This window comes from Vitis vinifera, chromosome 6, assembly GCF_030704535.1.
Source record: "Vitis vinifera cultivar Pinot Noir 40024 chromosome 6, ASM3070453v1".
NCBI classification, from domain to species: Eukaryota; Viridiplantae; Streptophyta; class Magnoliopsida; order Vitales; family Vitaceae; genus Vitis; species Vitis vinifera.
The window spans coordinates 16928519-16939643 of record NC_081810.1 but is presented as its reverse complement, the minus strand read 5'-3'; positions in this window follow the sequence as shown (position 1 = coordinate 16939643).

Here is an 11125-nt window from a genome sequence, read left to right as displayed (position 1 = left end):
CAAATCATACATAATAATTGAATTTCTATGTTGGATTTTAATTGCTATTCAGTAATATTGGCTAAAAGTTAGGAACAACAAAGGAAGCATTGCATAAGAATGCTTTACAAAGGTTAGGAATGCTCTTAAGTTCTTGTGCCTTGGCTAAATGAGACCATTCTCTATTAATAGGCACTTATGAAACTCTCTGGGACCCTCAAATGTTCCTTATATCTTTAAAACTCTCTAGAATTACCATTACAAGTGCTATATACAAAAAATATCTGGAACTTTGTAGAAATCTTCACACTATCCCCTTATCTTCATCTTTAAACAAGTGTTGATGTCTCCAAGTGCTTCCAAAAGCTTCATGCTCTTGTTTAAAAACTTCATCTTAAGTTAAGGAATCTAATCAGTTTCAAAATTGTTATGCTTAAATAATGATATTGACATGTTTTTTTCTTCAAAAATCAGCTTAATGAAAGGAAAATTTTCATTCTTGAATTAAGAGCATGATTAGATGATATATTTTTAGGTAATTAATTTACTTTGCCAGGATTTACACATGCATGTTGATATAGTTTGATTGAAGTCATAGGATTCTTTGAATAATATATTTGTAGCTGCAATTTCTATTTGAAACTCATTTCACACGATGTGCACTATATTTGCTTATGGTAATTTGCTTGAGAATTTGATTCCTTAACTTAAGAGACACTTAGAAGTGAAAATTAAGAATTCATGTGAAAAAAAAAAAAGTACTATGACTTGTTCAAGGCTTGACACTTATGCTTAAGGGCTCATGGCATTTTTATCTCTAAACCCAAGTGCCCATAACTGATGAGACCCTAAACTTCTCATCTTAATAGGATTAATTAAACCTATTTTGGCAAGTAAGGTTTCAAAATCTACCGCTAGCAAAGATTTGATGTTGGATCCCTTATTTTTTGAACTAATGTGTTTTGGAGCTTAATTTAGGTGTTTTTAAGTGTTATTGGTAGAAGTACAAACCATTGAGCAAGACTGTAGAATCATCAAAAAGCAAATTTTCATAAAGGATAAATATTGGACACCTCTTAAGTGCTTAATTCTAATATTGTGCATCACTAATGTGTGCAATTCTCAAATTGCTCATCTTATAAATGCACAAATCTTAGTTTCACCAACCAACCCTTAAAAGAAATGGACCAAAATAGTGCACTAAAAGGCAGAAAGATACACAAACTCATATTGTACACCTCCAAAATTAGAAGTGCGGTTTCAACAAGTATATATGCAATTCTAAGACTGCCTGTGCACACTCTTAAAAGCACACCCTACGTTCACAACTCAGAAAGCGTGCCTAAAATGGAGCTTATTGGTTATCACTTTTGACCCTATAGTCACATCTAAACAAAAAAGAAACAACCATAGTGATTGCTCCTACCATACCCATCATTCTTTGACTTCGATTTCCAACTAAACTCCGCCTACCTACTTTTGGTGGAAACACAAGCAAGTGCAAAAGAAGAAAAGGGAAGGGGGACTTATAAAAGTTGATGGAAAAATCTCGAATCTCTCCATTTCCCAAGTCTAGATCAAGTTAGGAACATGCAAAACTATCATAGTTTTTTCTAAATCCCATACACACCAAAAAAAAGTTGTTTTTTTTTTAACTTTAAATAGATTTAGAAAGTGCTAACAAAAGACATACCTTAGATTCATATGTCCCTAAATTGAATCCATGTAGTGAAGATGAAAAACGAAATCATAAAAGTGACATAAACCGAGAGTCTTCTACCTAATGACTCAAACCTTGATTTTAACACACTTTTGGTAGAAATGGAAATGAGAGTGGAGGTTATGGATTTCTCTTTCTTTGGAGGTGGAAGACGATTCTTTAGAAAAAAAAAAAAACCTATGAAAACCCTAACCCCTAAGAAGATATTTACAGGGTTCCCCACTAGACTTAAGTAACTTGAACCCACAAAGGGTTTGGGTCATTTAATCTAGCCTAAAAAGGGTTTTAATTGATTAATTAACCTAGCAAGACCTATTAATTAATCAATTAGCCCAATCCATAGACCTTGATCACTTATCCTTGTGTAACCTTGCATAATTACCAAAACACCCCTATGCACAAAAGTGAACCTAGAGCCAAGTTGACCTCATAACCCATGCCAACAAGGTATATGAGCTTAAAGTGGGGACCATTGGGACCTATAGAAGTACTAACTCCCTCAGAATCCAATCATGAAGTTGATTCAACATTCCATTACAAATAATTAATTGAACTCTAGTATCCTATGTAAATAACAAAACATTATGTGCTTGGGTTTGTGACCTACTATCCATTATGCTTAGTCTTCCCATGAATTGGTGTCTATAGTCTAATAAGGTGAAAGTTATAAGTCTTTCTAAACTATCTCTACAATCCTTGAGTTACAAATCTTTCTATTGTGTGTTCAATTGACAAATCTTAGCTCTTCAAGAGTTGATGTTAAGTTCCACTTGAGCAACTACTATGGTCATAGTTTTCATGAACATGTACACCTCATTAGGATCACCTAATGGGACATATTGTCTCAATCCAATAAAATAATATGGTACCTCCATTGATAATATATATTGTTATTGGCTTCTATCAATAGTGACCCAATGCATAGAAAATATGTGATCAACTTGCAATCTTACCCGTTGGTCAAAGCCACTACTAACTTCAACACAAGCTTAACATTTTCTCAAGGTTGAGAAACAACACAATGAACGATGAGATAATGACTACTTAATAACCTTAAGTCATGACTCACCATTGGTCCTATCTAATGTGTAACCATACACACTAGTACACTCACCATAGAAAACTCATCTTGATAGCCAAGACCAAACATCCCTCCAATTAGGAGGTGGTTCACTATAATGCCTAATAGGATGCCTAGACCCATAAACTAATTGTGAACAAGTCATTTATTTGCAAGGAACCATGACTTGGATCTTTTATACAACTCCTAATGCACCCAAGTCATGTACAATGCAAAAGATATAGGCCAGAGCGATTATAAGATCTGGAACTTTATTAAGCGAATAAAATTTAAGAGTTTATTACATCATGTCATACTTTTAAGAGCTCTATCCTAAAAAAAGACAGAATACTAGTTCGAGAGGGATTTTGGGGGAAATGGGTGATAGTGTATGTGTGTGATTCTTGGAAAGAAGATGAGTGCTTTATATGAAACCTTTGTAATTATTTTTGTTTTCTATCAATGGAAAAAATCTTATAGCTTCTCTTCTATTTTGAAAGCAATTCAATTCTTTTAAAAACTCCATTTACCTTCATGTTTTTGTTATATATAGTATTAGTTTGAGAATGATTTTAGGAGGGAGAAGGGGTGATAGTGGACATGTGTGATTCTTGGAAAGAAGAGGAGTGCTTTATGTGAAACCTTTGTAATTATTTTTGTTTTCTTTCAATGGAAGAAAATCTAGTAGTTCTACTTCTTTTTTTAATGCAATTCAATTATTTTAAAAACTCCTTCTACTTTCATATTTTCATTATATGTAATGTTATATTTCCTGCACAAGTCTTTTGATTACTTCATAATGCTTAGCTAAAGGTGTTGTGGGTGGAGAATTTGGGCTACTTCCTCTAGCTTTATGCAATCCTTGGGTTATTAATATTAGTATGGATAGGAAGATAGAGTTAACAGTTGTAGCAAATGCATGTTGCAATGACTGTGAGGGCTATAAGTCAAGCATTCTTAGGAACATGCTTGAACTTTAATTAAAATGACCTATGTCTTCCTTAAAACATAACACTCTGGAAATGGTTGAAGTAGGTTCTTGCTGAAGTAAATGCCCACTTTAATAGTTGTAAGAATAAAAAAATCAAGCAACTCTGGGATTAAGTTTGAGCAAAGAATGTTATGGCTTAGATTAACCTATTTCAAAACCTTATTGTCCCAGTGGATTAAAAAACTCAAAAAGAATGATCTACATCGATGGGAAGGGATTAACTTGGCAGGGAAAAAATTAATTTTCACCTCAACTCACAACACCTTTTCTACCATAATTCTCTAAATTAACCATATTGACCCTACCTTATTTGAATATCCCTTAGGATCACGAAATTGACACATTTTTTAAAAAAGTACTAAGTTCCCTATGGGATTGACCCTAGTATCTACTAGGCTATAATTGAAATCCGATCATTGGACTTAGGGATTTGACACATTTTTTATGTATAACCAAGACTCGACCAATAACCAATTAATTAGGAGTCATTGACATAGTACTTGTTACATGAGCTGAGAATAAGTTAACACTCTAGAAAAAATAAAAGTCAAGAAATTGGACCTTGTTCTATAGAGCTTGATGTGACACCTTGAATGTAGTGGCCTTCTATGGTCCACAATACCTTGTACCTTAGGAAAATTCCTAGGAGGTGTCATTTGATCCCTTTTGAGCCACAAAGAATGAGATTTCTTTAGCTTAAACAAGTAGTAAAAAAATAGGGAAAAAAATAAGAGAAGAAAAAGTGATCTTCTAATCTTCTAAGTTTGCTAAAGAGTGGTCTATCCTAGGTTGAGGAAAAGAGATTCTTGAAATAGTTACTAGAAAAAATGTTGCAATTTATCACTTGAGTTTCTTGTAGAAATTATTTTTAAAAACTGATTTAAGAATGAAGATGAATATTAAACATGAAGCATGCTAGTGTATATATTTGTGAAGTCAAAAGATTGCTTGTAGTTGATCTTGAGTTATTCTTAAAAGGATTTTCCATCTTTAATTGATAAGTATGGGATACAATTTTGCTAATGAGTTTTTCTTGGATAATGATTACTACCCAAAAAGTGTTATTTTACACCTTTAAGTCATTATGTTTTAAGCACTTTTGTGTAGTAATTCTTCATCTTTATTCCAATTGGCATGTTAAGGACCTAGCAATGACTCCTAATCATATTTGTGGCTAGTTTTAGTGTTTTTGACATCTTTTTAGATCATTAAGACAAGCCATCCAAAGGAGAAAAGCAAAGAAAACCAAAGAGAAGCAAGGAGGAAAACAGAGGACAGCAGCTGCAGTCTTCTTTGGCACTTTTGGAGCACTTCCCGAATTCCATTTTTTGCATGCTATATACCATTTCAAATCTCAGGAAGTCAAGAATCCAACGCTTCAAACCGTGTATGATTTGGAACTGAAACGAGGAAGATATGGCCTTCGGAAGACAACTGCTCCAGGTGTGCGAATGGTGTGCGAAATTCGCACACCCCCTTAGCTGTGCGAATGGTGTGCGAATGGTGTGCGAAACTCGCACACCCCCCTCAGGTGTGCGAAAATTCGCACACCCCATGCGTGGTGCGAATTTTCCTCTGTTTTTGCCTACTCCACTTCAGATATTTTCTTTTGTATTTTTTGATGTAATTTCCTTTCTTCTCCTTGTAACAAGCCAATCACAAGCTTTGCTTTTGTAAAAACTATATAAGGGGTGGAAATCACCTCTTGGATGTATGACACGTGTTATGTTTTACACTTAGAAAAATATACAGAGCTCTCTCGTTTTCCCTTTTCTCTTTACTATTTTCTTTTTCTTGGAAGCCAAACAACCTCTGAGGATGTTTTCTCAGAGGATGAGAGGCTAAACTTTTGGTTTCTTGGAGTGATGGAAGCTAGGTAAAAAGTCCAGATGCAAGGTGCAAAACGCTCGTGCCTTAAATACAGGTAGTTGAAGTTCATAAATGGCTTTTAAATCCAAAGTTTTGCTTTAAATCCCTTAGAATCACTTTGAATGGCCAATACATGGTAAGCTTCAGGTCTCTGTGGATGCTTATTGCTAGATCCATATCAGTCCATTAGTTATCATGTACGAGCCATTGGAAAGTGGTTCAAGGTGAAGACCCATAGTGTCTAAAGCCATTAATGGACCTTGACTACCATTTCTATTGATTTTTATGGATTAAATATTCATTGTTAAACCTATACCAGTTCGGGAAATAACTATAGGTTAAATCCCCAATGCGAGGAGAAAAATCCGGAATTTTCCACTTTGCATTCTAAACTTGATCCTAGCAATCCTGAGCTCCGGGAGACTTTCTTTCTTCCATTTTTAATTAGTTTATGTTAATTTAGTTTCAAACACTTTCAAAACAAATTTTATTTTCTTTTAAACTCTAAGTTTTTTATAAAGGAAATCATTAAATTCAATTCCTAATCATGAATATATCACTGGTAGAATGAAAACTCATCCCAGAGTTCGACCCTAGAGCCACTATACTATAGTAGCTTTGCTACACTAGTATGAGGTCATAGGTTTTATAAATGTTTTTTATTAAATGACCCGACTGGATTTACATACGCGAATCAGATAACATGTTTTAAGTTTTTCATTCTCTATTTTACTAGGGACTAGCAAAACCTAAGTTGGAGGAAGTTTAATTCATGTGATTAATAGTTAATAAAACATGTCATTTATGTGTAAAAGATAGTACAAATTAATTTTCTTTGCTTATATTTTTGTTAAAGTTTTCTTTTGGTTACTAATGTAAATTTTGGGTGTTTTATGTAGCAAAATAAGGTCTGAAAACACATTATAGAAGATCGAACAAGTGAAGGAAAGATCAAGAAGAGAGAATGAAGTATCAAATGAAGATTTTGGTGAGAATAAAGGTTGTATTGAAATGGAAGATAAAGTGTTAAATGAATTTCAATACAAGAAGGGTTATATCAAGTCATCATAGCATTTATGGAATTATAGCAGAAAAATTTCATACCAAGAGGCTACTAGTACCTAAATAATTCAATACATCAGTTTTGTTATCTAAATAATATGATACTAGAAATCTCTCCTACTGTTGAACCTATTGTTGAGTTGTATCAAAATTTATAGTGTTATATCAAAATTCACAAGGTGTTGAAATAGATCTTGACACTAAACTTCCAGATTTGATATATTACTATAAAGACTTTTATTCTAGCTTTGGTTTTATAATTTTTACTACATGGTTATTTTAGTTAGGTTTTACCATAGATGTTTAGTTAGATTGACGGTGTGGCATTGTTAGAGCTTACCACATGGACATGTTCATAGTGTAAATAAGTGATTACTAGATGTAAGAGACATCCTTTTTGGATCTCTTATATCCTTTTGGATCATTTGATTACTTTGAATTTGAATTTTAGTTTTCCCTTTATTTTTCTTGTCATTTTCTATCACTTTCTCGACAACTAAACAAGAAGGATGAAACCTAAATTCTCCATGATTGAGAGCTAAATATCTATATATTTGGAGAAGATTTTTTGTAAAGTGAAGATCAAGTGATGAGTGCATTCTCTGCAATAAATATCAGTTCATATCTTTTAAATTGAATTCTTTTTATGTTTGTATTAGCAACTCTGGATTACTTTTTTCTTTAGCCTTAGATCTTATAGAGTTTATTCAAACTATTATAGGTTCTCTAGACCTAACATAGCATAAACATGTGTAATAAAATACATACTATGATGTAAAGATAAAGATAGAAAACTCATACCTATGATCTAGATGTTCTTAGATCGAATCCAAACCAATAAAGATAGTTTATAGGCATTATAATCTCTTAAACCCATTGATCTTTCACCGAATCTCTTTTTTCACGAATCTTGACATAAGAGAATGGTGGGCCTTTTTTTTTCTAGAGGGGTGGCTAGGGTTTGATCTTTAGAATCTCACTAATAATGGCAAGATTCAAAGCATTAAGCCACCTTAATCCTAAAGGTGGTTTGTATAGGCTTCCCTGTGGGCTTAAGTGACCTAAACCCATCTTAGGCTTAGGTCACCTAGTCTAGCTTACTTAGGTCTTAATGAATTAATTAATCCTATTGGAATCCAATTAATTAATTAGCTTAATTCAAAAAGACTATTTAGAATATACAATGCAATCTTGTATTTTTACCAAGAACGCCTTTATGCACACTTATGAATTACAAACCCAAAATCCCTCAAACAAACGTGTCACCATGAGTTAGGAGCTCAAACAAGGACCATTGGGGCCCATAAGAAATAATAGATCCCTAAAAATCTAATTTTGAAGTTGATTCAACGCTCTACTAAAGACTATCAACTACACTCCAATATCTTATAATATTATGAGGCAAAACTTAGGTTTGTGACCTACTATCCACTACATGTTGACTCTTTATGAACTGATGTTTGTAATCTAACAAGATATATGTTATCAACATCTCAATATTACATTTCTATTATTGAGTTACAGATCCTTCTATAATGTGATCAACTAAAGTACTCTAATTCATAAAGAACATATTTCAAATTTCACTCAAGAAATTACTACCGCCATAGTTTTCGTAATTGCATGTCCTTAGGATCACCCAAGGAGATAGGTTGTCCTAATTCTATGAGATATTATGGTGTATATATTAATAATTCCTATTGTTACTAGCCTCCATCAACAATGACCTAACTCATAAGGAATATATGACCACTTTAGGATCTCACTCATAGGTTAAAATCTCTTGTTAACTTCAGCATAGACTTAATATCCACTCAAGGTTAATTTAAAGTCCATGCAATATAGTATCTTGGTGAATCATGACTACCTAATAGCTAATGTCATGATTTAACGTAATTCATGTCCAATGTGTAGCTATACACTAATTTACTCACCATGAGAAAACCATCTCAATAACCAAGACAAATCATCCATCCAATTAGAAGGTAATATACTATAGTCTCTATTGGATTGCCTGAATCCATAAACTGATTGTGAACAATGTATCATCTTTCAAGGAACCCATGGATTGTATATTTTGTATAACTGCTAATGCACCAAAGTAATGTATAATGCAAGTGATAAGGGCATGAATGCTCAGATAATTAATTAATGCAAAAAGAATAGATAAAGAGAACTAAAATCATAAATAATTTACTGATTCATTTTTACAGCACAATTGATTGAACTAGAAAAACACAAACCAATGTGCATAAAAAACATCTATGGCAAAGCAAGTGAGTGTTATTTTTCACTTTATTAAATACTAAGATTCGTCTCCATTGTAGCAGTCGTGTTCATCATCGTGCTTGTTGCATTCCTACATCTATAGGGTAATTTCAAAACTCAGGCTGTACACATCTCTCTTGTAGAGTGCACCCAAGGCGAGATTCACTAGCTGTTGAATCCAAGAGGTAGACCACTGGTTCCCTAATGCATCGAGTTCATCTTCGAGGAGGGTGGATTTATTTTAATGACAATATATTGTCACGCATCAACCTATTATACCGATAAGTTTCTAGTTCCTCTTTCTATTCTTTGCTTGTGTGTTTTAGGCTAGGTTAATTCCTCTGCTTTTTGATAGCCTTAAAACAACAGTTGCCTGATTGACTCACTACTGCAAAGTCATTTAGCAAAGATGTTTGAAACTAAAAAGATAAAGGAAAATAAAGATCAAAATTCTCATTCTAGCATTTTTGTTTTGCAATCCAAGATGTAGCAGCCAAGATATGAAAGCCTAAAAGCTGAACTAAAGGAACCAAAGGTAGCGCAAATCCTAGAGGAAAAGCCTGAATTGAAGCCTCTCCTAACAGGTTTGGAAGAGGGTGAAAAGAAACTAGTATTAATATACCTCATCCTTAACTACTACACAATAAGAGAAGTTGTTAAACCTGTTGAAAAACCATAAGAAAACTATTAGCTAGAAGTTAGTTGACCTTAAGGGGATTAGTCCCTCATTTTGCACCCATGGGATCTACCTAGAAGGAGTCAAGCCAATACAACAACCACTTAGAAGATTGAATCCATTCTTGAAGGAAGTGGTTAGGAAATAAGTCGAAAAGTTGCTAAAGGCTAAGATCATTTATTTCATCTCTAATAGCAAAAGGGTGCCCTATCTGGGAAGTTCCAAAAAACACTAGCTTGACAATGGTTAGGGATGATCAGGGAGAACCCATACCCTTTAGGATCCCTTCTAGTTGGAGAGTCTTTATAGACTGTTGGAAGCTTAACTCCTAAACTAGGAAATACCACTTTTCTTCCTAATCTTGGACCAAATCTTTGAAAAAGTTGCAGGACACTCATATATATGACTAACATTCAGAGTATTTCCAAATAGAAATTGTCCTTGAAGACTGGATAAGACCACGTTCACCTACCCCTTTGGAACATTTGCATGTCAAATGATGCCCTTTAGGTTGTGCAATGCTCCAACAATGTTCCAAAGGTGCATGTTGAGTTTATATATGAATAAAAAGATAACATTACAGAAATAAAAAGCAAAGTTTATCAAAATTCTCATATAAAAAAAATGATCCTCATTTCCTAAAACTTCAAAAGAAAATGAAATTTTGAAAATAAATAAAAATAAAAATAATATTAATACAAAAGAAAAATGCATAAAAATAAAATCTTTTTTATAAAAGCGTATTTAAGAATAAAAGGTAAAAACTTAAAAATTATATCAAATTGAATATTCAATATTTTCATAAAAAGGGAAAAATAATAAAATTATAAATACATGAAAAAAAAAAGGTAAAATAAAGATGAAAAGGAAAATCAAATTAAATATTTTTCATAACAGGGAAAAAAGTAACAAAAATATAATTATATGAAAAAAAAAAGTAAAATAAGGATGAAAAGGAAAAAAGATAATATGTACATATATATTAACATATCTTTGCTAGAGCATAATTTTAAAAAATAAAGAAAACTAAAAAATAATATGAAAATAAAAATGCTAAAATTTTTAAAGAACACAAAAAAAAAATTAATAAAGTTCAAAATATAGTAAGGATAATAATGCTTTAGGGGAAAAACTATAATAAATGCATGATAAAACAATTGAAGACCCTATTCGATAAGTGATACGCATTAACTATTCATTCTTAGGTCCGATAGTAAAGATTAGAGAAAGGTAATCACTCATTATTAAAACTAGCATTCTTAAGATGGAGTCATCAAATTTTTTGTCAAAAAAAGAAAATTATTAAAATAAATCAAAAATAAAAGAAAAGTAGAAATTTCAATTAAATTTTTAAAAAGGAAAATAGAAAAAGAAAGAAAAAAATGGCGGAAAATAATTTGCTTGAATGGCTTTGATGATGGTACATTACTATAAATGAATTAGTAAGGTAAAAGAAAATAAATTAATTGATAAAGATAATGGGTTATGTCTCCAAGGATA